This window comes from Podarcis tiliguerta (assembly GCF_965153285.1).
Source record: "Podarcis tiliguerta genome assembly, chromosome: 4".
NCBI classification, from domain to species: domain Eukaryota; kingdom Metazoa; phylum Chordata; class Lepidosauria; order Squamata; family Lacertidae; genus Podarcis; species Podarcis tiliguerta.
In genome coordinates, this window is record NC_139537.1 from 8150902 (window position 1) to 8176766 (window position 25865).

The following is a 25865-nucleotide window of genomic DNA, read 5'->3' on the forward strand; positions in this document are numbered from 1 at the left end:
ACTGTGGAGGGGAGGGTGCCAGGCGTGTGGTGCAGTGCGGAGAGAGAGCGAGGGACTATCTGGGGGAGGGACAGTGCAGCGGGGGGGGGCGCAAATTACTTGCCTTGCCCCGGGTTAGGGGGCGCAAATTACTTGCCTTGCCCTGGGTGCTGACAACCCACGCTACGCCACTGTTAAGACGGCCCTGGATATGTACATGTAAGGTAAAGGTAAAGGGACCCCTGACCATTAGGTCCAGTCGTGGCCAACTCTGGGCTTGCGGCGCTCATCTTGCTTTATTGGCCAAGGAAGCCGGCATACAGCTTCCGGGTCATGTGGCCAGCATGACTAAGCCGCTTCTGGCGAACCAGAGCAGCGCACAGAAACACCGTTTACCTTCCCACCGGAGTGGTACCTATTTATCTACTTGCACTTTGACGTGTACAAATGTGTATATTAGGAGAAAGTCACACTGCTTCTCATGAGGACACAAAGGAATGCAGCCACTGGGCTGAAAAATACTCCTCCCAAAATGTAGTGTGTCCTTCCTTGGTACCAATACACGTAACACGGACACTTAACATGATGCTGTGGTCTAAACCATTTAGCCTCTTGGGCTTGCCGATCAGAAGGTTGGCAGTTCGAATCCCCGCAATGGGGTGAGCTCCCATTGCTCTGTCCCAGCTCCTGCCAACCTAGCTGCTCAAAAGCACACCAGTGCAAGTAGATAAATAGGTACCACTGCAGCAGGAAGGTAAGCGGCGTTTTTGTGCGCTCAGGTTTCCATCATGGCCAGAAGCAATTTAGTCCTGCTGGCCACATGACCTGGAAAGCTGTCTGTGAACAAATGCTGGCTCCCTCAGCCTGAAAGCGAGATGAGCGCCGCAACCCCATAGTCACCTTTACCTTTACCTACCAATACAGATAAGAACTGTTGAGCTGCATCCACCGTTGTGAGGTCTAAGGAGGTTGTGGTGATGCCTCTTCAGCTGTTGCTGTTGGCTGTGGACTGCCTGTGATGTCACAAAAGCACATGGCAGCTGTGCTGATATAAAGGTGGTCCACTCCCTCTTCCCTGGCAGAACTCAGGGGTCAACGGCTGTGGTTGTCAGCACTGGGTGGTCTCCTTCATGTGGAGGTGAACTGGCCAATGGAAGGAGGTGAGTAACAAGGAGATCAGACAGCTACATTTTTGTCTATGTGTGTAATAATTATTTTATTTATTTATTTATACCCTGCCCATCTGGCTGGGCTTCCCCAGCCACTCTGGGTGGCTTCCAAAAAAATATTAAAATACCGTAACGCATCAAACATTAAAAGCTTCCCTAAACAGGGCTGCCTTCAGATGTCTTCTAAAAGTTTGGTAGTTATTTTTCTCTTAGACATCTGGTGAGAGGGCGTTCCACAGAGAGGGTGCCACCACCGAGAAGGCCCTCTGCCTGGTTCCCTGTAACTTGACTTCTTGCAGTGAGGGAACCGCCAGAAGGCCCTCGGAGCTGGACCTCAGTGTCCGGGCAGAACGATGGGGGTGGAGACGCTCCTTCAGATATCCTGGACCGAGGCCGTTTAGGGCTTTCAAGGTCAGCACCAGGACTTTGAATTGTGCTCGGAAGTATACTGGGAGCCAATGTAGGTCTTTCAAGTGTAGGTGTTATGTGGTCTCGACGGCCGCTCCCAGTCACCCATCTAGCTGCCGCATTCTGGATTAGTTGTAGTTTCTGGGTCACCTTCAAAGGTAGCCCCACATAGAGCGTGTTGCAGTAGGGCAAGTGGGAGATAACCAGAGCATGCACCACTCTGGCGAGACAGTCCGTGGACAGGTAGGTCACATCCTGCGTACCAGATGGAGCTGGAAGACAGCTGCCCTAGACACAGAATTGACCTGCACCTCCATGGACAGCTGTGAGTCCAAAATGACTCCCAGGCTGCACACCTGGTCCTTCAGGGGCACAGTTACCCCTGTGTGTACAGTTTATTAAAGGAAGTGGCACTGAGTCACCATTCTCCTAGAAGCAAACAGACCATGTTCTTAATGCTGTTAAGGGGAGGGCAAAGAAAACTAAAAAACTGGTATCAGGAGAGTTGCCCCTTTAGGTATATGTGTCCCAAGCCGTTTAACAAGCTGGGGGGGGGAGGGGCAACTGCATATCAACCTAAGCAAATTGTGCTTCCTTTTTCTGGTTATGTGGCTATAACGTTTGATTGATAGAATACAGATAATTGAACAAACTTTGTTGCATTACAGTCTTCATTAAATTATCTTTCCCCTGATATATAGTTTTATGGCACTACTCCAAAAAAGTGGTGTTATGAGCCATCAAACCTCAGAACTTCCACAATTTTGGCCACTGGCGTAGGCCTCTGGTTGTCATTCAGAGCAGCAAATACTAAGCTAAACAGACCGACGTTCTGGCTCAGCATTATGAAGTCAGCTCCCTGCGTTCTTGCACTGTTTTCTTTAATAATCCAGAGCTGTCCCGAAGATGACAAGGCAGGCGATTTCAAAACCTGCAGACCTCTTCAGGCTCATAATGGCGGCTGCGCTCGCAAAAGCCCCAACTCCCTTTCTCATTACTCCAGGTGAGAGTGATGCTATCGGGACCGCCGTAATCTGTGTCTCTTGTTTTAATGCTATAATTACTTGAGTGTTTACAGATCGCGGAGCCTAACCTGCGAGGGACTCCTTGCCAAGACTGCAGGCTACAGGGCGGGTGGAGCGAGGAGGAGGGCTGCAGCTCATTGAGAAAGCATCTGCCTTGCATGGAAAAGGTCTTGGGTTCAGTTCCCAGCAGTTCCTGATGTGGTTGGGGAAGAGATTTGCCTGAGCCTCTGGCCACTGCTAGTTGATGGACTGACAGTTTGACTCTCTACAGCAGCTTATCTTCCAAAGGGGAGATCTGTGTGTTGGGGAGAAAAGGTTAAAGGGAAACCTTCAAGCAGCTGTTAACAACACCAGTGCTTTGGAGAATTTAACCATAACACAAGGACCTAGGAAGAACCTGCTGGATCAGTGCAATGGCCCACCAGACCCTCCAAGTGTCCCTATTTTCCAGGGACAATCCTGGATTTTACAGAAGCCGTCCCAGTTTTTTTATTTGACCCCGGAATGTCCCACTTTTCCTTACGACGTCCCTATTTTCATCAAAGAAATGTTGGAGGGTATGTGTCACGGTCTGGTCTACGGGCAATTGAAGTCCCGGCTGAGGACGTCGGGACCGGGGGCAAGATGGCGGGGTGGGAGCAGGAACGAGAGTCCAGAAGCCAGGGGTCTGAGGGTCAGGAAGCAGGGAGTCACGAAGTCAAGGGTCCGAGGGTCGAGAAGCAAGGAGTCACAAAGTCAAGGGTCCGAGGGTCGAGAAGCAAGGAGTCATGAAGTCAGGGGTCCAAGGATAAAGAAGCAAGGAGTCATGAAGTCAGGGGTCCAAGGATAAAGAAGCAAGGAGTCATGAAGCCAGGGGTCCGAGGGTCGAGAAGCAAGGAGTCATGAAGTCAAGGGTCCGAGGATCAAGAAGCAAGGAGTCATGAAGTCAGGGGTCCAAGGGTCGAGAAGCAAGGAGTCACGAAGTCAGGGGTCTGAGGGTCAGGAAGCAAGGAGTCAAGGAGCCAAGGTCCAAGGATCAGGAAGCAAGGAGCCAAACGCAGCAAGGCAGGGAACGTGTTGCTGTGGCAAAGAGCCGAAGGGAAATGCTGACCTTATATCCCTTTCCTGGCTCTTGCCACCAGGTGCTGTGAGTTACCAAACGGCCTCACCTGTGTGGCCGCGCCATGCCTCTCCAGAACAAACTTAGGAAGGCCCCAATCCTGCGAAGCCCTACTGGTCACAGGGCCCGGCTCCTGCACGCACTCCTTACAGTATGGCATTATGGCGACCCCCAAGCCAAGGAGATATGTAACTATACAAGTTTTAGAAGACACCTGAAGGCAACCCTGTCTAGGAAAGTGTTTTGTTTTATTATGTTTATGTTGGAAGCCACCCAGAGTGGCTGGGGCAACTTAGTCAGACGGCAGGGTATTATTATTATTATTATTATTATTATTATTATTATTAGGCTAATGGCCCATCTACTCCAGCATCCTATTTTCATGGGGATCACCCAGATGCTTGTGAGAAACTCCCAAACAGGATCCGAGCACAAGAGCAACGGGGTCTCCTCCAGTGGTTTCCAGCAACTGGTATTCAGAAGCACTGATGCCTCCAACTTTGGAGGGCAGAGCAGGTGTAAAAGGTAAAGGTAAAGGACCCCTGGATGGTTAAGTCCAGTCAAAGGTGGCTATGGGGTTGTGGCGCTCATCTTGCTTTCAGGCCGAGGGAGCTGGCATTTGTCCACAGACAGCTTTGCAGGTCGTGTGGCCAGCAGGACTAAACCGCTTCTGGCACAATGGGACTCCCTGACAGTGTGGGATGTAAAGGTGCAGTCAAGTACAGCATTCCGACTAACGGCCTCCATGTTCTAACCGGTTGCTGTGACAACCAGTTTGTCGGTTGCTGGTAGTTTTGAAAGATAACTGCTCCCTTGCAGTCGCCTCAGGACCAATGTCCCTCTGGTATAGTTTATTTGCTTGTTATGTAACCTAAGCCTGTCTTCAGGTAAAAGGTAAAGGTACGCCTGCCCATGCGGGCCAGTCTTGACAGACTCTAGGGTTGTGCGCCCATCTCACTGAAGAGGCTGGGGGCCAGCGCTGTCCGAAGACACTTCCGGGTCACGTGGCCAGCGTGACATCGCTGCTCTGGAGAGCCAGAGCCGCACACGGAAACGCCGTTTACCTTCCCGCTAGTAAGCGGTCCCTATTTATCTACTTGCACCCGAGAGTGCTTTCGAACTGCTAGGTTGGCAGGCGCTGGGACCGAACAACGGGAGCGCACCCCGCTGCGGGGATTCGAACCGCCGAACTTTTGATTGGCAAGCCCTAGGTGCTGAGGCTTTTACCCACAGCGCCACCTGCGTCCCTGCCTTCAGGTATGGTTCTGTAAACCTGAATGAATCTGAGAGTAAAACAGTTTTATTTTAACATGAATCAGATTCATGTGTGTTCTCTTTACTAGTAGAACTCAGACGAGTCAGCAACAAGCTGCATAAACTTATAAAGGGGATTGTTGCTTTTGTTTTATTTAATCATTTTTTTGATACGAACAACAACTGCAAAAGACACATACAAGAAAAACCATAATAACAAAATTTGACAATTCAGATTTGAATACACTGATATACCTATGACTACACCTTTTTAAACAATATTTCCTCACCTCTCTCTCCTCCCCCTAATTCCCACCACTATCCGCCTTATCGCTTAAATAGATTTCTTCATTTTTATCCATTCGTATTTTGCGCCGACATGGAATTCGTTCGTATGTAGCTAGTCTGTCCATATTATCAAACCATGTGCTCAATGGAATCTCACTGGAAACAAGCTGATCGCTGCATAAACTTATAAAGGGGATTCTTTAACTCTGCTAAAGTAAACCTTCCCACAGACAGAAGCCAGTGTGTGTGAAAACACTGTTTACCTTCCCACCGCAGTGGTACATATTTATCTACTTGCACTGATGTGCTTTCGAACTGCTAGGTTGACAGGATCTGGGACAGAGCAACGGGAGCTCACCCCGTCGAGGGGATTCGAACTGCCGACGTTCTGATCGGCAAACTGAACTGGTATTCAGAAGTTTTGATGCCTCCAACTATAGAGGGCAGAACTTAGCCATTATAGCTAAATGGGCATTTGTTCTGATCCAAAAGGGCTCTCCTTCTGTCCTTACATTCTTCCTACATCTGGTAGGAACCAGGTTGGGGAAATCCGTGCTAAGCAAAGCAATCAGGACCAGCCATTTCTACAGAATCTCTTCACTTCTAAGGCCAGCCCTTTTAATTAAATAGCAAGCACGTTCCACCTGGCTGTCTCACCAGATCTGCCAGCCCTTCTTAGCCAGATTGTCGAGTCTCTGATCCGGGGCCAAACAGATAAGGCATTTCTATGCCTCAGCACAGATGGAATAGCTTTGGGTTGTTCTCAGCCGACAAGTTGGAACGCACACAAGGTTTCCTTTAAGGGCTCTTAAGCGGCTGGATTCTCTGCAACAAACAAATTTCTTCTTCTTTCCCCTTCGCTTTCGTAAGGTGTTCTTCTTTTCCTGTGTTTGTAATGGGATCCAGCCTTGTTTGACGGCCGCAGCCAACTCCGATGGAGAGGTGCTGCGTCAGGGCAGGGAATGGAGACGAGGGCCAAATCATAAAAATGCTGCTATTGTATTTAAAACCACTAATAAAATAAGCACCAGTGATTTATCTACGAGCGACTATTAGGGGACGTTTACAGTTAGGTGAGATCATTTTCTAAAGAAAAGAAAAATACGTGTTTTTCATCCACAACATGCACCCACCTACCTACCCCAATTCTATTTGTTAAACAAAAAGGATATTGAACACTTTGGATAAAGAAGTATAGCAGCAACAACAACAACAAACAAACAAACAAACAAACAAACAAACAACAATAATAGCTTATTTCTACCCTTCCCACTCTGCGCAGCTTCCAACAAATGATTAAAAATACATTAAAACATCAGTCATTAAAAACAGAACAATTCGAGCTCTGAAAGACTTGTGTTGCTTTACAGAATTCTAAATTCTGCACCCTTGTTCTGCTAATGGATGCTAAATTCTGTGGCATTGTGAAATTGCAAAAATTATGTTGTTTCTGCAAGGTAGGCCGCTCACGAGTCATTACTAGCATGCCATTTTAAGGGGGGGGGTGAAACTTAATTTTTGCAAATTTCCTCATTGAGGGGTCTTAAAAATATGGGGCGTGAGGAATTCAAATCTGCTATTATTTTTATAAATGGTCAATGTTTAGCTTGGTAAGTCTGTGTCTGAAATAATATGAGAATTGAAACACGGCTGTGCTTCAAAACTCGCACTTCTCTGAATTTTGCAATGCAGTTCGCCAGGCAAGTAATGTGGACAGAAAAGTCTATCCTGCAGTGAAGTGTGTGTATAAAAATGCAAGTATGTGTGAAAACAAGATTTTAAAATGTGTTAGGGAAGATTGCTTGCAGAGTAATACAAACATCTGTATACAGTTTGCACTAAAATGCTGGTGAATTTTCATAAGGCCTCTTTTTCATATTTAACAAAAAATAAAAATAAAAAAATGAAATAAAAATCGCCGAAGAATGGATGCTTTTGAATTATGGTGCTGGAGGAGACTCTTGAGAGTCCCAGGGACTGCAAGAAGATCAAACCTCTCCATTCTGAAGGAAATCAGCCCTGGGTCCTTCAGTGGAAGGACAGATCCTGAAGCTGAGGCTCCAAGACTTTGGCCACCTCATGAGAAGAGAAGACTCCCTGGAAAAGACCCTGATGTTGGGAAAGATGGAGGGCACATGGAGAAGGGGCCGACAGAGGATGAGATGGTTGGACAGTATTCTTGAAGCTACCAGCATGAGTTTGACCAAACTGTGGGAGGCAGTGGAAGACAGGAGTGCCTGGCGTGCTCTGGTCCAGGGGGTCACGAAGAGTCGGACACGACTAAACGACTAAACAACAACAACCCAGTCTTTCTTCCACGATCGTGTTTGGCACAGTGATTCTTTCAAAAAGTGAAAGAAATCCGCTGTTGGGTCATAAACGTTGGATGGGGGAAAAGAAATGTGGGTGTCAATATTAGTGGGTTGTTCGAGTCCCCAAACTTTCTAATCTGGACTGACAGGCTGTGGCACCAAGGGAAGTAAAACTGGTTTATGGGTCAGGGTAGGTAGGAACGAAAATGGAAAAATAGCGGAGTCTCGAATGTTAAAAAATATGGCTTTGTACAGGCTGTAAATGAGGTAGACAAAATACTCCCCGTCTGAAGGAAAGATCTATGCCTTTGCCAAAATATTCTGTCCTTTAATCGCACGGTGGATAAATGGCTTTTAACAATTCGGTAAAGGTTTTGAATGTCTAGAATGGAGAATTACCCTGAACAGAACCGAATTTTATAGGGGACGTGAAAGCGGGTTTGCTTTTCAATAGTTTTTCCAGGGGAGCTCTGCTGCAGACTTCACAGGAGTCACCGAAGGTGGAATAACTTGGAAATCGTGGAAACAGCCTTGCAGATCCCTAAATCAGACACTGTTAAGAAAAAAGAAACGTACAGAGGGAGATCCTGTTACCTGAAATGTGTACGGGACTGCAGTACTCAGCTCATTAAAAGAATGAACAGCCCCAAGTTTAATGGAAAACACTATTCTACTGTGTGAAGCTGGAATATACCTCGCCCGCCGTCGCTCCCCACAAACCCCATGGCATTTTTTTTCCATTTTCTTTCCAAAGTGTGTTAAGATCCCTTGCAAAGGACCCTGGGGCAGCTTCACGGACCTCCAAGCGGAGTACAGAAGAAGTTTTTAACCAGGGCTGAAGCTCATCTGAAAGTCCTTCGCTCCAAAATCCAGTCCTACGTCAGTAGCAGAGATGGGGGAACCTGTAGCCCTCCAAATATTGCTAGACTACAACTCCCATCATCATTATCGTTATTTATTCAACTTATACACCAACCTATACCCGAAGGTCTCAGGGAGGTTCACAACATGACCCCAAAATATAAAATCAAACCCAAAGCAGTAACCCAATAACCCCTCCCCCAAAAAAGCAACATTCTAAAAGGGTGTTGGATGTCAATAAGATCAACCAAAAGGTAAAGGGACCCCTGACCATTAGGTCCAGTCGTGACCGACTCTGGGGTTGCGGCGCTCATCTCGCTTTATTGGCTGAGGGAGCCGGCGTACAGCTTCCAGGTCATGTGGCCAGCATGATTAACCGCTTCTGGTCGAACCAGAGCAGCGCACGGAAACGCCGTTTACCTTCCCACTGGAGCAGTACCTATTTATCTACTTGCACTTTGACGTGCTTTTGAACTGCTAGGTGGGCAGGAGCAGGGATCGAGCAACGGGAGCTCACTCCATCGCAGGGATTTGAACCGCCGACCTTCTGATCAGCAAGCCCTAGGCTCTGTGGTTTAGCCCACAGCACCACCTGCATCCCTTAGATCAACCAATTTGTTGTTGTTTAGTCGTGTCCGACTCTTTGTGACCCCATGGACCAGAGCACGCCAGGCACTCCTGTCTTCCACTGCCTCCCGCAGTTTGGTCAAACTCATGCTGGTAGCTTCGAGAACTCGGTCCAACCATCTTGTCCTCTGTCGTCCCCTTCTCCTTGTGCCCTCCATCTTTCCCAACATCAGGGTCTTTTCCAGGGAGTCTTCTCTTCTCATGAGGTGGCCAAAGTATTGGAGCCTCAGCTTCAGGATCTGTCCTTCCAGTGAGCACTCAGAGCTGATTTCCTTAAGAATGGATAGGTTTGATCTTCTTGCAGTCCATGGGACTCTCAAGAGTCTCCTCCTTAATGGATCACTGCCTTGCCATGGCGAAGGGGCTTGAATAACTCAGAGAAGCTATGAGCTATGCTGTGCAGGTCCACCCAAGATGGACAGGTCATAGTGGAGAGTTTCGACCAAACGTGATCCACCTGGAGCAGGAACCGGCAAGCCACTCCAGTATCCCTGCCAAGAAAACCCCATGGACAAAGACAATAGATCAACCAATGGCCTGGTTATAAAGGAACGTTTTTGCCTGGCACCTAAAGGTGTATAAAGAAGGTGCCAGGTGAACATCCCTGGGGAGAGCAATCCACAGACGGGGAGCCACTGCAGAGAAGGCCCCGTTCTCGTGTTGCCACCCTCTGGACCTTTCGAGGAGGAGGCACACGAAGGAGGGCCTCAGAAGACGACCTCAGGGTCCAGGTAGGTTCATATGGAAAGAGGCGGTCCTTGAGGTATTGCGGTCCTGAGCCATGTTCAGAAGTGAATGCCGCCCTCGGGCTGGAAAATGCTGGGCTGCTTCTGCCACCGGCGACACCTCTTGCATTTCCGCACTTGCTGCCTGGGCTCAATCTTTGCTGCTAATTCCTCCTCTTGGCAAAGTCGGAAGGCGTATGAGCACGTGTGCGCCGTACGGTGCTCTGGAGGGTAATGGCTGCCCAGGGAATACGGCGCTCTCCGCTATGTTTCTTCCACCTTGACCCAGAGGGATTTCCTCCATATGTAACGGGACCTGATTCTACCATCCATGAGTGAGAGAATATAATACGAGCTGTCAAGTCGCATTAACTGCAGAGCCAGCCGTTCGTGACCCCGGGGCCTGGTTTGCAAACCGCAGCAATCTGTGGCGTATCACAACATGGATACTTTTGCTAACGGATGCCTGTCGTTTTTCGGGGGGCGGGTGTGCTTTGAGAACACCTCTTTGAAGTCCTTTCCTCATCTCGAAGTGTCTGGCGGGGTTGGGGGAGGGAAGAGCGGCAGGAAATTGTTCCTAGCCTGAAGGGAGAAGTTTGGAACAGGAATCCAAATTCTCTTCACCTAATAACACTTAATGGTTCCCACCCCCCCACCACCCCCAAATCGCCCTTTCTCATCCACGGAAGAAAGAAAACGATGCAGAAACACACCGTGCACAGATGGCTGACTTCTTGGTATATAATAATCACAGAGCTACACCTGGAATCTGTTCCTGGTTTTACCATGGGAAGCAGGGGGCTCCTCTGACGTGCCGAGGTACTCGGTCCTCTTTGTGCTTAGAAATTACGGTCGCCTGGGTCTGGCGGTTCTTCGCGGCGTACGGGAGATGTTCCCAGCAAGCACCTGCTCCACGGATGTGGTACTGTGAGGGGTGGGGGGAAAGCAACTGAGTGGAGGCCGGTCCATTCATGTCCTGAACCCTATGGCGATGTCATGGAGGGGATGGACCGATCCTTTATTAACAATTTCAACTGAACAAAATATCAAAACATATCATATTCATTATTTCCCCCCTTCCCCCCATCAAACCCTCGCTCCCCCCCCCCCGAGATTTCCCTCAGCTCCTCTCTCTGATTTCTCAACACACATTATTCTCTGCATACTGCAAAATTGTATAAATCCTTAAATTATGTGTCTACTACGTAAACAGTCAATAAATTTGTGTATGTTTATTCAAAACCTGCCAAGGAGTCCAATTCATTTTGTTGCCTTTTTATTTATTTTTTATTTTTATTAAATTTTATTAAATGTTACAAAAATATGAAAAGAAACAATACATTAAAACATTTATCTACACTATTTCCCAGAATGCAGACTAGAAAAGAAAGACAAAAGATAAAAGAAACAAGAAAAAGAATGAAGAGGGAAAAATACTTTCCACAATCAATTATTCCAAATTCATACTTCAAACATTACGATATATAAATCCTCGTTAAAATATTATAAAAGACTTCCACCGCATTCACCACACGTTATCTAATTTACCTTTGTTGTCTTTTTAAGTAATTTGTAAAAAGTTCCCATTCTTCTCTGAAGTCACAGTTGTCCTTATCTCACAGTTTGTATGTCAGTTTCGCCAGTTCTGCATAGTTCATCAATTTCTCTTGCCACTGTTCTTTTGTCGGGGTTTCCTCATTCTTCCATCCTTGTGCTATCAAGACTCTTGCCGCTGTTGTAGCATACATGAATAAATTCTTTATTTTTCTTGGCAGGCCTTGTGAGGGGATGGACCGATCCTGAGGAAGAGGGTGAGGAGCTCAGAGTGTCTGAAGAGGGGCCAGCATGAGCTAGGGAGCAAGAACATAAGAGCAGCCTGCAGGATCAGGCCAATGGGGCATCCAGTCCAGCATCCTGTTCTCAAAAAGGCCAACCAGAAGCTGGTGGGAATGCCAAAAGTAGGACCCAAGTGCACTCTCCTCTCCTGTGGTGGCGCTGTGGTCTAAACCACTGAGCCTCTTGGGCTTGCTGATCAGAAGGTCGGCGGTTCGAATCCCCACGGTGGGGTGAGCTCCCGTTGCTCTGTCCCAGCTCCTGCCAACCTAGCAGTTCAAAAGCACGTCAAAGTGCAAGTAGATAAATAGGTACCACTCCGGAGGCGTTTCCGTGCGCTCTGGTTTCCTTCACGGTGTCCCGTTGCAGCAGAAGCGGTTTAGTCCTGTTGGCCACATAACCTAGAAAGCTGTCTGTGGACAAACGCCGGCTCCCTCAGGCTGAAAGCGAGATGAGTGCCGGAACCCCATCCAGGGGTCCTTTACCTTTACCAACCAATACAGATGAGCTGCATCCACCATTGTGAGGTCTAAGGAGGTTATGGTGATGCCTCCTCAGCTGTTGCCATTGGCTGTGGACTGCCTGTGATGTCACAAAAGCACATGGCAGCTGTGTTGATATAAAGGCGGTCCACTCCCTCTTGCCTGGCAGAACGCAGGGGCCAATGGCTGTGGTTGTCAGCACTGGGTGGTCTCCTTCATGTGGAGGTGAACTGGCCAATGGGAGTAGGTGAGCAACAAGGAGACCAGACAGCTACATTTTTGTGTGTATGTGTGTACAGTTTATAAAAGGAAGTGGCATTAAGTCACTGATACGGAGGGGGGGGGCATGTCTTCTTCACCTCCTTCTTCACTACAATATATCCATTTATTTCCAATTGTCAATGACAAAAGGGACTAAAATCTATAAAATTCATAGAAAATCAACGTGCCAATTTGCTCAATTTCTCCAGGACTCCATGACACCTCCCCTGTCCTCCACAATCCCTCAAGCAAAGTGTCAAGACCCTAATCCTATCAAATCACTCTGCCAAGCCTTTCCTCTGGGCAATGCCAGGTGGCAGACTATGCATACATGGACCATTGTCTTCTCATCACCGGTACTCAGGATGTGCTTATCTGCGCATATCTCCAGCTCTGCATATTCCCCCTCCCTCCTCCATATGTTAATCCTGTGTAACCCAACCTCTTCTTAATGTATTCATGATGTAACTGGGATGTATTTTGCACTGTATTCTGGGACATGGAGGGAAGTTTCAAAAGTTCATGTCACCCCTTTCTCGCGGTTCAATCTCGCCTTGAACCTGTTGCGCAATAAACATGGATCTTCTGCAGTTTGCTCCTGTCTCCGGCTGAACTCATTTTCCTCCGCAGGGACCCGCGGACTTAGTCCGACGAGCTGGGTGGCAGAGCAGCCTCGCACCCAGATTTTACCATAACAGTCACCATTCTCTAGAAGCAAACAGGCCATGTTCTTAATGCTATTAAGGGAAGGGCAAAGAAAACTCCAGGGGTCCTTTTTGTTTACCTTTTATCATTCAGAATAATAATAATAATAATGATAATAATAATAATTTAGTCCTGCCCTCCCCAGCCAAGACCAGGCTCAGGGCAGCTAACAACCAATAATAAAAACAAGTTGATTAAAATACAATTTTTTAAAAAACAAGATTAAAATACAACATTAAAAGATTAAGAGGCAACCTCTTCACAGGAGGAGAAAGGAAAAAGAAAGTTGGGGAGGGAATGAAACTGATAGGTGGAACAACTCTGTCTTACAGGCGCTGCGAAAAAAAATCAGATCCCGCAGGGCCCTGGTCTCATGAGACAGAGTGTTCCACCAGGCTGGGGCCAGTGTTGAGAAGGCCCTGGCCCTGGTTGAAGCTAATCTGACTTCCTTAGGGCCCGGGACCTCCAAAATGTTGTCATTTGTGGACCTTAAGGTCCTCTCTGGGACATACCGGGAGATGCGGTCCCGTAGGTAAGAGGGTCCTAGGCCGTGAAGGGCTTTAAAGGTCAAAACCAGCACCTTGAACCTGACCCTGTACTCCACCGGGAGCCAGTGCAGCTTGAAAAGCACTGGGTGAATATGCTCCCATGGCAGAGACCCCGTGAGGAGCCTCGCTGCAGCATTCTGCACCCGCTGGAGTTTCTGGGACAGCTTCAAGGGCAGCCCCGTGTAGAGCGAATTAGAGTAGTCAAGCCTGGAGGTGACCGTTGCATGGATCATTGTGGCCAGGTCGGGGCAGGAAAGGTAAGGGACCAACTGTGGATGAAGAACATAGCCATTGGCGTAGTAACCCCTGAAAGCCTTCTCCTCCATGAGTTTCTGCTCTTTCACAGCCATCCAAGATGGTGGCCATCACTGCCTCCTGTGGCAGGAAGTTCCATAGGTTAACAATGCGCTGCGTGGAAAAGGACTTCCTTATATCTGTCGCAAATCTTCCAACATGCAGCGTCATTGTCTGTCCAGGGGTCCTAGTGTTAAGAGAAAGGGAGGAGGTTCTTTCCCCTATCTGCTTGCTCCCTGCTGTGCCTAATTTTATAAACTTCCACCATGTGGCCTCTTACTCGCTTTTTCTCTTAGTTGAAAAAATTCCCATTCATTTCTCCTAGCAGTGCGTGCCGTCTCCTAGCAGCGCAGCAATAAGACTACTCGCACATTTGCAAAGCTAAGCAGGGTCCGGTATGGTTCGCGATTGGATGGGGGACCGTGTGTTGAGATTCCTGCGTTGCAGGGGGTTGGACTAGATGACCCTCGGGGTACCTTCCAACTCTACAATTCCACAATTGTATGAGATTTGATTGCTGCTCCACCTGGGAATAATGCCGTTTCCTATACAGTGGTACCTCGGGTTAAGTACTTAATTCGTTCCGGAGGTACGTTCTTAACCTGAAACTGTTCTTAACCTGAAGCACCGCTTTAGCTAATGGGGCCTCCTGCTGCCGCCGTGCCGCTGGAGCACGATTTCTCATCCTGAAGCAAAGTTCTTAACCTGAAGCAATATTTCTGGGTTAGCGGAGTCTATAACCTGTAGCGTATGTAACCTGAAGCATATGTAACCCAAGGTACCACTGTATCTCTACACCCTTCAAACGGCAGATACCTTCACACAAAGGATTGTCCTCTGCTCGCTTCTCTGCTGGAGCTATTCCCGAACCTTAGATCTGCTTTTGAAAACGAAATACTCTCTTTTCCTGCGTCCTATTCCCCCCCCCTCACCCCCCACTTACTTCTCTCCTCCTGCCGCATGTTAACGGGCCTGTTTCAAAGGAGATTTGGTTTCGACAGGGGCAACTGCCCGGTAACTGCGATGATGGCTCCCGGCGATCTCTCTCGGCCTGCTGTGGCCATGCGAAGCTGAGAACTTCCATTTCTCACATTTCATCCTCTGCCTCGGACAGCTGTTGGCTTTTCAACGCCTGGGTTTTGAGAGAGCTGCTGCTGTTGCTACATTAGCCGCCACAGCCACTGTCAGGGTGAGAAATGTCAATGGCATGGCTGAGGAAGTCAGAAAGAATTCAGCTTTGGGAAGACAGACCGTGAGCCTTTTGGTTTTGTTTTTTTAAAAAATAATATTTATTACTTTTCCAGCAATTCAAACACTACACAAAAAAAGGGGGGGGGGGAACACAGCAGAAAACAAGATAAAAAAGAATACAATACAATACAACGACACCACACAACACTAGCACATTAACCCAACAAAACCAAACAAAAACAATTTAAAACACCTCAAACAATTTCAATATCCTTTCTTTCATTCACTTATTTCAACGACCTCCTCACACCTCCCTTTTTGTATTCCACTTCTATTAATTGTTTCAGCAATTCCTTTCCATCTTCCTCTATTTTCTATCCTATAATTATCTTAACACATTCTATCCTTATTCCCCCCCCTTTAATATTCTATTAATCTATCTATACTTAATTCCTTATAACCTTTCTACTAAAGCCATATAACTTCATTCCAACATTTTTCTAACATTCTTCAACTTTACAGCCTTTCTGTAAATAATCTTTAAACTTTTTCCAGTTTTCTTCCACCAACTCTTCTCCCTGGTCTCGGATTCTGCCAGTCATTTCCGCCAGTTCCATATAATCCATCAACTTCATCCGCCATTCTTCCCGGGTGGGTAAAGTCTACTGTCCGATGCTCTTTGCTCTAGTCCTCTATCTGATTATCTTCTATCCGGTGCTCTTGGCTCTTCTAGGTTCTTCTGGTAATGCCAACCCAAGATTCTATCTCTCTCTTCCCTAGCTCGAAGGGTGATCAAACAATCTCTTATTCCATTCTTCTCTTTTCCCCCTCCTCCTCCAAGTCTGAAGGCCCTCACAATTTAAAGCCTTTTGGTTTTAAAGACAAACTCAAACAGGCCCAAAGGCTTATGGCAGGGATGGCAGCTTTTTCTATCCCAAGGTCTGCATTCCCTTCTGGACAACCTTTGAGGGGGTCGCATATTACTGGCTAGTAGCAGCTATCAAGAGCCTATTATTATTATTATTATTATTATTATTATTAATGCTCCATCTTTTTCCCTGACAGGGACTCACGAAGCCATACAGATAAAAGTAAGAACAGATAAAAACGTAGGAAAAAGCCCATCATTTTTTTAAAAAACCAATTAAACATGGAACGAATTAAAGCTATCTATCTAATGTACAGGGACACGGGTGGTGCTGTGGTCTAAACCACAGAGACTAGGGCTTGCTGATCAGAAGGTTGGCAGTTCGAATCCCCACGATGGGGTGAGCTCCTGTTGCTCGGTCCCTGCTCCTGCCAACCTAGCAGTTTGAAAGCACGTCAAAGTGCAAGTAGATAAATAGGTACCACTCTGGCGGGAAGGTAAACGGCGTTTCCATGCGCTGCTCTGGTTTCCCAGAAGCAGCTTAGTCATGCTGGCCACATGACCCGGAAGCTGTATGCCGTCTCCCTCAGCCAATAAAGCAAGATGAGCGCTGGAACCCCAGAATCATCTGCGACTGGACTTAATGGTCAGGGGTCCCTTTACCTTTACCTTTTATCTAATGTACAGTCATACCCTGGAAGTCAAACAGAATCCGTTCTGGAAGGCCGTTTGCAGGAAGCTCCTGCAGCCAATCAGAAGCCACGAAAGCCCCATCAGACTTTCAGGTTCCAAAAGAATGTTCACAAACTGGAACAATCACTTCCGGGTTTGCGGTGTTCAGGAGCCAAAACGTCCGAGTTCCAGGGTGTTTGACAATCAAGGTATGACTGTACTAAAACCATACAAACAATTACAATAAAAACAATAGGACGCTGTCTCTTTCATTCAAAGCAGTCAGTTCCTAAAAGCCTGTTGGAACAATGTTTTCACCTGCCGGCTGAAGAACAGCAAGGAGGGAGCCAGTCTGCCTTCTCCAGGGAGGAAGGTTCAATATACAGATCTGTATATTCTCCTGGAGAAGAATGACTAGTGGGGTACACAGGGTTCTGTCTTGGGCCCGGTCTTATTCAACATCTTTATCAACAACTTGGATGATGGACTCAAGGGCATCCTGATCAAATTTGCAGATGACACCAAAGTGGGAGGGGTGGCTAACACCCCAGAAGACAGGATCACACTTCAAAACGATCTTGACAGATCAGAGAACTGGGCAAAAAAACCAAGATGAATTTTAACAGGGAGAAATGTAAAGTATTGCACTTGGGCAAAAAAATGAGAGGCACAAATACAAGATGGGTGACACCTGGCTTGAGAGCAGCACATGTGAAAAGGATCTAGGAGTCTTGGTTGACCACAAACTTGACATGAGCCAACAGTGTGACGCGGCAGCTAAAAAAGCCAATGCAATTCTGGGCTGCATCAATAGGAGTATAGCATCTCGATCAAGGGAAGTAATAGTGCCACTGTATTCTGCTCTGGTCAGACCTCACCTGGAGTACTGTGTCCAGTTCTGGGCACCACAGTTCAAGAAGGACACTGACAAACTAGAACGTGTCCAGAGGAGGGCAACCAAAATGGTCAAAGGCCTGGAAACGATGCCTTATGAGGAACGGCTAAGGGAGCTGGGCATGTTTAGCCTGGAGAAGAGGAGGTTAAGGGGTGATATGATAGCCATGTTCAAATATATAAAAGGATGTCACATGGAGGAGGGAGAAAGGTTGTTTTCTGCTGCTCCAGAGAAGTGGACCCGGAGCAATGGATCCAAACTACAAGAAGGAAGATTCCACCTAAACATTAGGAAGAACTTCCTGACAGTAAGAGCTGTTCGACAGTGGAATTTGCTGCCCAGGAGTGTGATGGAGTCTCCTTCTTTGGAGGTCTTTAAGCAGAGGCTTGACAACCATATGTCAGGAGTGCTCTGGTGGTGTTTCCTGCTTGGCAGGGGGTTGGACTCGATGGCCCTTGTGGTCTATTCCAACTCTATGATTCTATGATTCTATGAGATCTTCCATTTGTATATTTGTATGTTTTAAAGCCATCCAAGTTGGTAGGCCTCACTACCACTGGCAGGTGCAAATACCATAGCTTAGCTATGTATTGTGTGAAGAATTGCTTTCTCTGTCCCAAATTCACACGGCAGGTGGAACAAGCTTGTTTTCTACTGCCTCAGATGGTAGGACCCAAACTGATGGATTCAAATTAGAAGGAAGGAGATTCCGATTAAACATTAGGAAGAACTTTCTGATGGTAAGAGCTGTTCAGTACTGGAAGGGACACTTCCAGCAGGTGGCGGACTTCTTCGCTGGAGGATTTTAAATCAGATGTTGGCTGGTCATCTGTCAGGGATTCTTCAGCTGTGGTTCCAGCATTGTAGGGGTTGGACTAGATGTTTCTTGGGGCACCTTCTGAAGTGTAGCTGGGTTCCCATGAGGCAAGACACAGCAATAACAGCAAGAACCTTTCTTGAACTAACAGAACTCGACAACAGGGGCAAAGCAACTGCTTATACAAATTTCTGAAGGCCTGGGCCACTCCCACTCCCAACGTGATTGCCTGTCTAAACTTCCAAGCTGCAAATCACCATTCAGAGTTTAAGGGCCAATGGCAGAGGCCCAAATCCTGAAATGTTCTGTGATTGGATATCATGTATCGAATCAGAACACAGGGGCTCAGAATCCTTAGTCCAAACTCAAGATGAGGCAAACACAGACCACTGAAGACATAACACCTTCTAATTCTACAATTCTATGATTCTGTGATAATTTACCCCTTCATGGATCACTGTCTTGCCATGCCAAAAGGGCTTGAATAACTCAGAGAAATTATGAGCTATGCCGTGCAGGGCCACCCAAGATGGACTCTTGAGAGTCCCATGGACTGCAAGAAGAGCAAACCGATCCATTCTGAAGGAAATCAGCCCTGAGTGCTCACTGGAAGGACAGATCCTGAAGCTGAGGCTCCAATACTTTGGCCACCTCGTGAGAAGAGAAGACTCCCTGGAAAAGACCCTGATGTTGGGAAAGATGGAGGGCACAAGGAGAAGGGGACGACAGAGGACGAGATGGTTGGACAGTGTTCTCGAAGCTACCAGCATGAGTTTGACCAAACTGCGGGAGGCAGTGGAAGACAGGAGTGCCTGGCGTGCTCTGGTCCAGGGGGTCATGAAGAGTCGGGCACGACTAAACAACTAAACAACAATGATAATTTAGATTTCCAATTTTTTCTCCAGACCAAGAAAGGTTTTTGGGGAGGGAGCTGTTTTGGACCAAACTGGTTCTGTCAAAAGTGCAACAGATATGTGTGTTGTAGGTTTTGTTTTGTTTTTTTAAATGAACCCACTTTTTAAACATGCACACACCACAAGTTGACCATTCCGGGAGACCTGATGCTGTTGTCCCACCATCCACATTTGCAATCCTCCTGCAGGTGGAAAGTTTAACGTAGGTGCTGAAAACAGGCCGAGGCTGGCATTTAAAACATGACAGTCAACGTGAGCGTTTTGTCAAAGGAAAGAGGTGAGTGACACTCTGTGAAACTCAGCAGCTCACCAGGGAAGCGTTTTGGAAGCTGGCCTCCGCTTGAGTGAAAGACTACAGGCCCAGAAGAGAGATCAGCAGAGCTTCTGAGACTCAGCTACAGGAGAGGGAGAGAGAAAGGTCAGCATCCATCAGTGTTACCCATAAAGGCCATGCTCCATCTCCATTATCGGGGACAGTATTTATTTTATTTTTTGTAAATAATTTTTATTTGGTTTTTCAAGTGTAAGATTATAACAGTATCAAATACAGTGGTACCTCTGGTTGCGAACGGGATGATGATAATAATGATAATGATAATGATAATGATAATGATAATGATAATGATAATGATATATTATTTATACCCCGCCCATCTGGCTGAGTTTCCCCAGCCACTCTGGGTGGCTCCCAATCAAGTGTTAAAAACAGTACAGCATTAAATATTAAAAGCTTCCCTAAACAGGGCTGCCTTCAGATGTCTTTTAAAGATAAGATAGCTGCTTATTTCCTTCACATCTGAAGGGAGGGTGTTCCACAGGGAGGGCGCCACCACCGAGAAGGCCCTCTGCCTGGTTCCCTGTAACCTCACTTCTTGCAATGAGGGAACCGCCAGAAGGCCCTCGGCGCTGGATCTCAGTGTCCGGGCTGAACGAAGGGGGCTCCGTTCCGGAGCACCATTCACAATCTGAGAGGAACGCAACCCACGTCTGCACACACGCAGGTCGCGATTTTCTGCTTCTGCGCATGCGCGTGGCATCATTTTGTGCGTCTGCGCATGCGCGAGCGGTGAAAGCCGGAAGTAACCCTTTCCGGTACTTCCAGGTCGCCACGGGACGCAACCTGAAAAGACGTAACCTGAACCAAACATAACAAGAGGTATGACTGTACAAATTCAGATTTGGAAATTTCTCTGAATCTCTAGACTTCCCATCATCTCCTCCATGGGTTCTAGTGTCAACATTTTCAACTGCATATTCTTTCATCGTCCATATTTTGAATCTATCCATATTGACCAAAGCTCCCATCATCCCTGACCAGTTGGTCATTCTGGGGCCGAAGGGGAGTTGGTGTCCAACCACAGCTGAAGAACCCTCAGAAGCCTTAGTCCTTGTCGTTGCATTATTGTGCTCGTCCCGGGGAGGGGGTTACCGTGAGGTGTGGTCAGAGTCCGGTCCTGGGCCGAGGGTCTGGAGACTGTCCACCAAGGGCGAAGCAGAGTCCAAAGCAAGAAGCCGGGCGTGGTTGGGAACTCCGGAAAAACAGGTCTGGGTGCTGGCAGAAACAGGTCTCCAATGATGTTGCTCCCGCAACCTGGGACTGGGCTGACTGGCCTTTATCTCCTCTGGGGCCTAGGGCAGTCCTGGCCCACAGGTGACTCACCTCTCCTGGCCTGGAGGCAAGCACTCCTCCTGCGGGAACTTAGTTCCCTCCGCCTCTCTGCCCTGAGCCTCTGCAGCTCAGGAGAGGCTGGAGGGTTACTGGACCCAGAGGCAGCCTCACCTTCCCCTGACGGGGCTGAGAGAGGCACACCTGTAGGCAATGGGTCCTCAATCACCCCTGGAGCCAGAGTGGATTCAGCTGGTGTCTGCTCCTGAGGATCCGACACAGGTGCGGGCCCTTCAGATTCAAGGCCCTGTCCCGGCTCAGCCGGCCCTGGAGGTGGGGACTCCTGTGCAGGCTGGGATTCCTCCGGTTCAGCCTCTGAATCGGATTCCCAGGCCATCACAATTATTTTCTGCAAGGAACACAACAGCATCTGCATGGCAGAACGCTTCCCTGGGGGACAAATATTATGCAAAAGAGACATTTGGGTTTGGCAGATGTTTCTGTTCTAATGCCTTGTTTTCCCACTGTGCCATTCACCCTACTTTCAGGTCAATTAGAAGAATGGGGGGGGGGGGGTTCTATAGCAAGAATGGGGAAATTGTGGCCCTCCAGATGTTGGTGGACTCCACATTGCATGCTGACTGGAGAACGTACAATATTCAGCTGAGAGCCACATACACTAAAGCCTGTTGTAGATTATTCATAATGGCTGCAGAATGTACAAAATTCAGTTGAGATATATACATTCCCCAAAGGAGGATTATGTATATTGACCAGGAAATGTGCACAATTCCTTTTCATAGACAGATCATATGCACATTCTCTGTGTGGCCAGGGGGATTTGCACAATCGCTGGATGTTGTGCACATTAACAGTGGCGTAGCGTGAGGGGTGCAGGGGGGGCCGGCCGCACCGGGCACAACATCGGGGGGGGCGCTGGCGCTCAAACTCGCAGCTCTCTGCCCCTACCTGGCTCACTCACTCTCTCTCACTGCAGTGCTGGCTGTGCGAATCCGATCCGAGCCGCCGGGTCGCCGCCCACTGTGGAGGGGAGGGTGCCAGGCGTGCGGTGTGGGAGGGACAGTGCAGCGGGGGGGGGGCGCAAATTACTTGCCTTGCCCCGGGTGCTGACAACCCACGCTACGCCACTGCACATTAATCACTCAGCTTATCAGGGACCCTAAGACTGCCATTCATTCTTTTTTAAAGAAAAATCACACGATCGATAGTGATGGGGAGAAATTGTATTCATTTCTCATTTAAAGACAAACTTGCCCAAGTAACACTTTTTGAAACAATACATGAACTGGCACCCAACCACTTTCTGGAATTTGCGCTTCTTTGAATTTTGTGGTGCAGTTCTCCAACTCAGTAATATGTCAAAAAATGCACACACTAGGATAAAGTGTGCATATAAATGCATATAATACTGAGAATAGCATGCATAAATGCATTTTTGGGGAATCTTGCCTTGCGGAAATGTGTATATTTAAGGCAAAATGGCATGCAAAATGTACACTTAGATGCTGTTAGATTTTGATGAGGCCTTTTTTAAAAAGAAAATATGCAAAAACCGATGTGTTAATATGGAGATCTGAACTTAGGAATTGCAAAATGAGAAAGAAGAAGAAACTGCAATTGACAGATCCCTCCATCCGTAGGCAATTGTGTGGATAGGGTCATACGTCAATGGCCACCACCGCCGCATCATGCCTAAAAATGTGCAGCCACGGTCAAGTGTGCGCAGGGAGCATTGAACTAGTGCAGTTCCTATCCTTTAAAAAAAAAGAAGAATTCACTTTTGCAGACATTCAGTGCTGAAGAATGCAATAGAGCTACCTCTTTGGAAAGATGAACACTCTATAAACCTTCAGAGGGTCCGATTCCAGGTCCTTTTCGCACATGAAATACCATACCCCCTTCTCCCCACATTCCCTCCCCCCCCCAAACATACGCAAAGAATAGATTTGGCTATGATTGCACCCAGGAATGAACTGTTTGATTTTCACCCGTTTCCCCGCAGCCTGCCAAGTATTTCCTCTCCCTTCCAGAGACTTTTCTTTAAATCGCAAACATCTGTTAGATGACTTGATTCCCAGTGTGTTCATATCAATGAGTATCGGGCCTCTAACGAACAGCAGCGAGCCCTCCTCGACTCCACTCCACACACACACTCTCTCTCTCTCCGATGTGAGCCTCTTCCAGGGAAACTTGCTGTGCGCATATTGTCCTATAAACACTTTGGAGGCTTTCAATAAAGGCTTGCGCAGCCCTCGACCGATGCTCTTGGAACGCTGCTCTTCAAGGAGTAAATGAGGAGCAGGCATCCCCTGTTCCTTGCCAAATCCACCACCTCCCCCCCCCCCCTGTCTTGCTCAGGATATCGTGAGCTGCCGTGTCAAGGTTGCTCCTTACACTTGCTCCTTACGCAGTCCTACTCTCCCTATGCAACCAAGCTGCCTCTCTGAAGAAGAAGAAGAAGAGTTTGGATTTGATATCCCGCCTTTCACTCCCTTTAAGGAGTCTCAAAGCGGCTAACATTCTCCTTTCGCTTCCTCCCCCACAACAAACACTCTGTGAGGCGAGTGAGGCTGAGAGACTTCAAAGAAGTGTGACTGGCCCAAGGTCACCCAGCAGCTGCATGTGGAGGAGCGGAGACGCGAACCCGGTTCACCAGATTACAAGACTACCGCTCTTAACCACTACACCACACTGGCTCTCTGCCAGTTCCAGCTGCGAATCGTGGCCAACCCAAGAGACCGTGAGAGTCGAAATCAGAGCCCCGCTTCTCCAACTGTCAGGGCACAACTTGTGCGGCACAGAAGTGCATTGGAGTAAGCACTGTGGACTGTGAGGGGAGAGACTTTGTCAGCCGAGGCCTCCTTCCACCTGCCTTGCCCCAGCCTCTAGTCTCTGCTTCTCAATTTGTATTGTTTTATTAGTGACAGCAGTCACAAAATTAAAAGACGCCTGCTTCTTGGGAGAAAAGCAATGACAAACCTAGACAGCATCTTAAAAAGCAGAGACATCACCTTGCCGATAAAGGTCTGTATAGTTAAAGCTATGATTTTTCCAGTAGTGATGTATGGAAGTGAGAGCTGGACCATAAAGAAGGCTGATCGCCAAAGAATGGATGCTTTTGAATTCTGGTGCTGGAGGAGACTCTTGAGAGTCCCATGGACTGCAAGAAGCTCTCCATTCTGAAGGAAATCAGCCCTGAGTGCTCACTGAAAGGACAGATCCTGAAGCTGAGGCTCCAATACTTTGGCCACCTCATGAGAAGAGAAGACTCCCTGGAAAAGACCCTGATATTGGGAAAGATGGAGGGCACAAGGAGAAGGGGACGACAGAGGATGAGATGGTTGGACAGTGTTCTCGAAGCTACCAGCATGAGTTTGACCAAACTGCGGGAGACAGTGGAAGACAGGAGTGCCTGGTGTGCTCTGGTCCATGGGGTCACGAAGAGTCGGACACGACTAAACGACTAAACAACAACAACAAAATTGATTATAGTTTAGAAATTATTTATTGTCTATGCAGAACTGGCTAAACTGACAGGCAAACTGCGAGATAAGGACAACTGTGATTTCAAAGAAGAATGGGAACTTTTTACAAATTACTTAAAAAGACAACAAAATGAACTGGACTCCTTGGCAGGTTTTGACTAAACATACACAAATTTATTGATTGTTAATACAGTAGACTGTTAATATAAAGATTTATGCACTTTTACAATATGCAGAGAATATGTGTGGAGAAATGAGAGAGAGAAACTGAGGGAAGTCTCTGGGGAGGTGGGGGAAGGGGGGAAATAATAGGACATGTTTTGATATGTTGTTATGTTGAAATTGCTAAAAAAAAATTAAAAAAATTATTTATTGTAACAGTGGATTTCTGCTTAACTTTTATATGTTGATTTTTTATTTTATACTATTCTAATGATTGTTGAATGTTACTCTTTTGATGCACATTGCTTATTTTAAAGTTATGTTTTATTATCACAGTTTTGTATTGTATTAGATGGTTATAAGATATACATTTTTTTCTTTCTTCAGCTTGTAAACCGCCTTGAGCATTGTAAGATAGAAAGACGGTATACAAATTTAAAATGATGATGATGATGCCTTCCTTTTCGGCTCTTTCTGTGAAACGCTGCCACAAGGTTGGAGGGTCCATTTCATAGCACTAATATCAGATATAAGCTCTGCCTGTTGCCTTTTCAACAGCAAGTGGAAGCTTATCTCTGATTTAAGTGCTGTGGGACCACAGCGCTAAGATAAGGGACAAGCCTCTGCCTGACGTCTTTTAAAGGGCAAGCAGGAACTTATCTCTGATCTTAGCACTGTGGGACTACAACACTGAGAGATAAGCCTCTTCCTTGTGCCTTTTAAAGAGCAAGCAGAGACCTATCTCTGATCTTAGCACTGTGGGGCAACAGAACTAAGATTGGAATCTTAGTGCTGTTGCCCACGGTGCTAAGATCAGAGACAGACCCGACCCTTCTTCCAGCTTGAAATCTGAATCACCTGACATTGTGACATGAGCCGATCGACAGGTAGGTGGTTCCACTCACCTGTCAAAATATGGTCCACAGTGGATTGGCGCACAGGCTGAGAAAGTTCCCCTGCAGCCAAGCTGGTGCAAAAAGTATCACTCTTCTTTCCTTTGGACCACATCGGCAAGGCCAAGAAGGGGGTCTTGTCATCTGGGCAGCCCAGGACCTCCAGACACACTGCCCAGGCTTGCGCTCCGGGGACGTCACTTTGGTGGTGCTAACACAGCGGTTCAGCTTCACCCCTGGAGACACACTCCATTGACTCTCCAGACAGATGGACATCAACAACAAAGTCATGCTCAGAGCAGAACTCAGATTAATGTACCTGAGAAAGTTATGTCCATTCCTCCCAATGAGTCTACTCTGAGTAGGACTTCACCAAATACAATCATACATTGGTTCTCAAACGCCTTGGTACTCAAACGTTTTGGCTCCCGAATGCCGCAAACCCGGAAGTAAGTGTTTCTGTTTGCGAAC

At 47.4% G+C, this 25865-nt stretch overlaps 1 long non-coding RNA gene across 1 annotated transcript; it reads left to right on the top strand.

Moving 5' to 3' along the window:
• The first annotated feature begins 221 nt into the window (after nt 1-221).
• On the top strand, nt 222-19512 carry LOC310675863. The gene is made up of 3 exons (XR_014510255.1): nt 222-1139; nt 14872-15059; nt 19416-19512. It is a non-coding gene; the product is annotated as an uncharacterized lncRNA (long non-coding RNA).
• The last annotated feature ends 6353 nt before the right edge of the window (nt 19513-25865 follow it).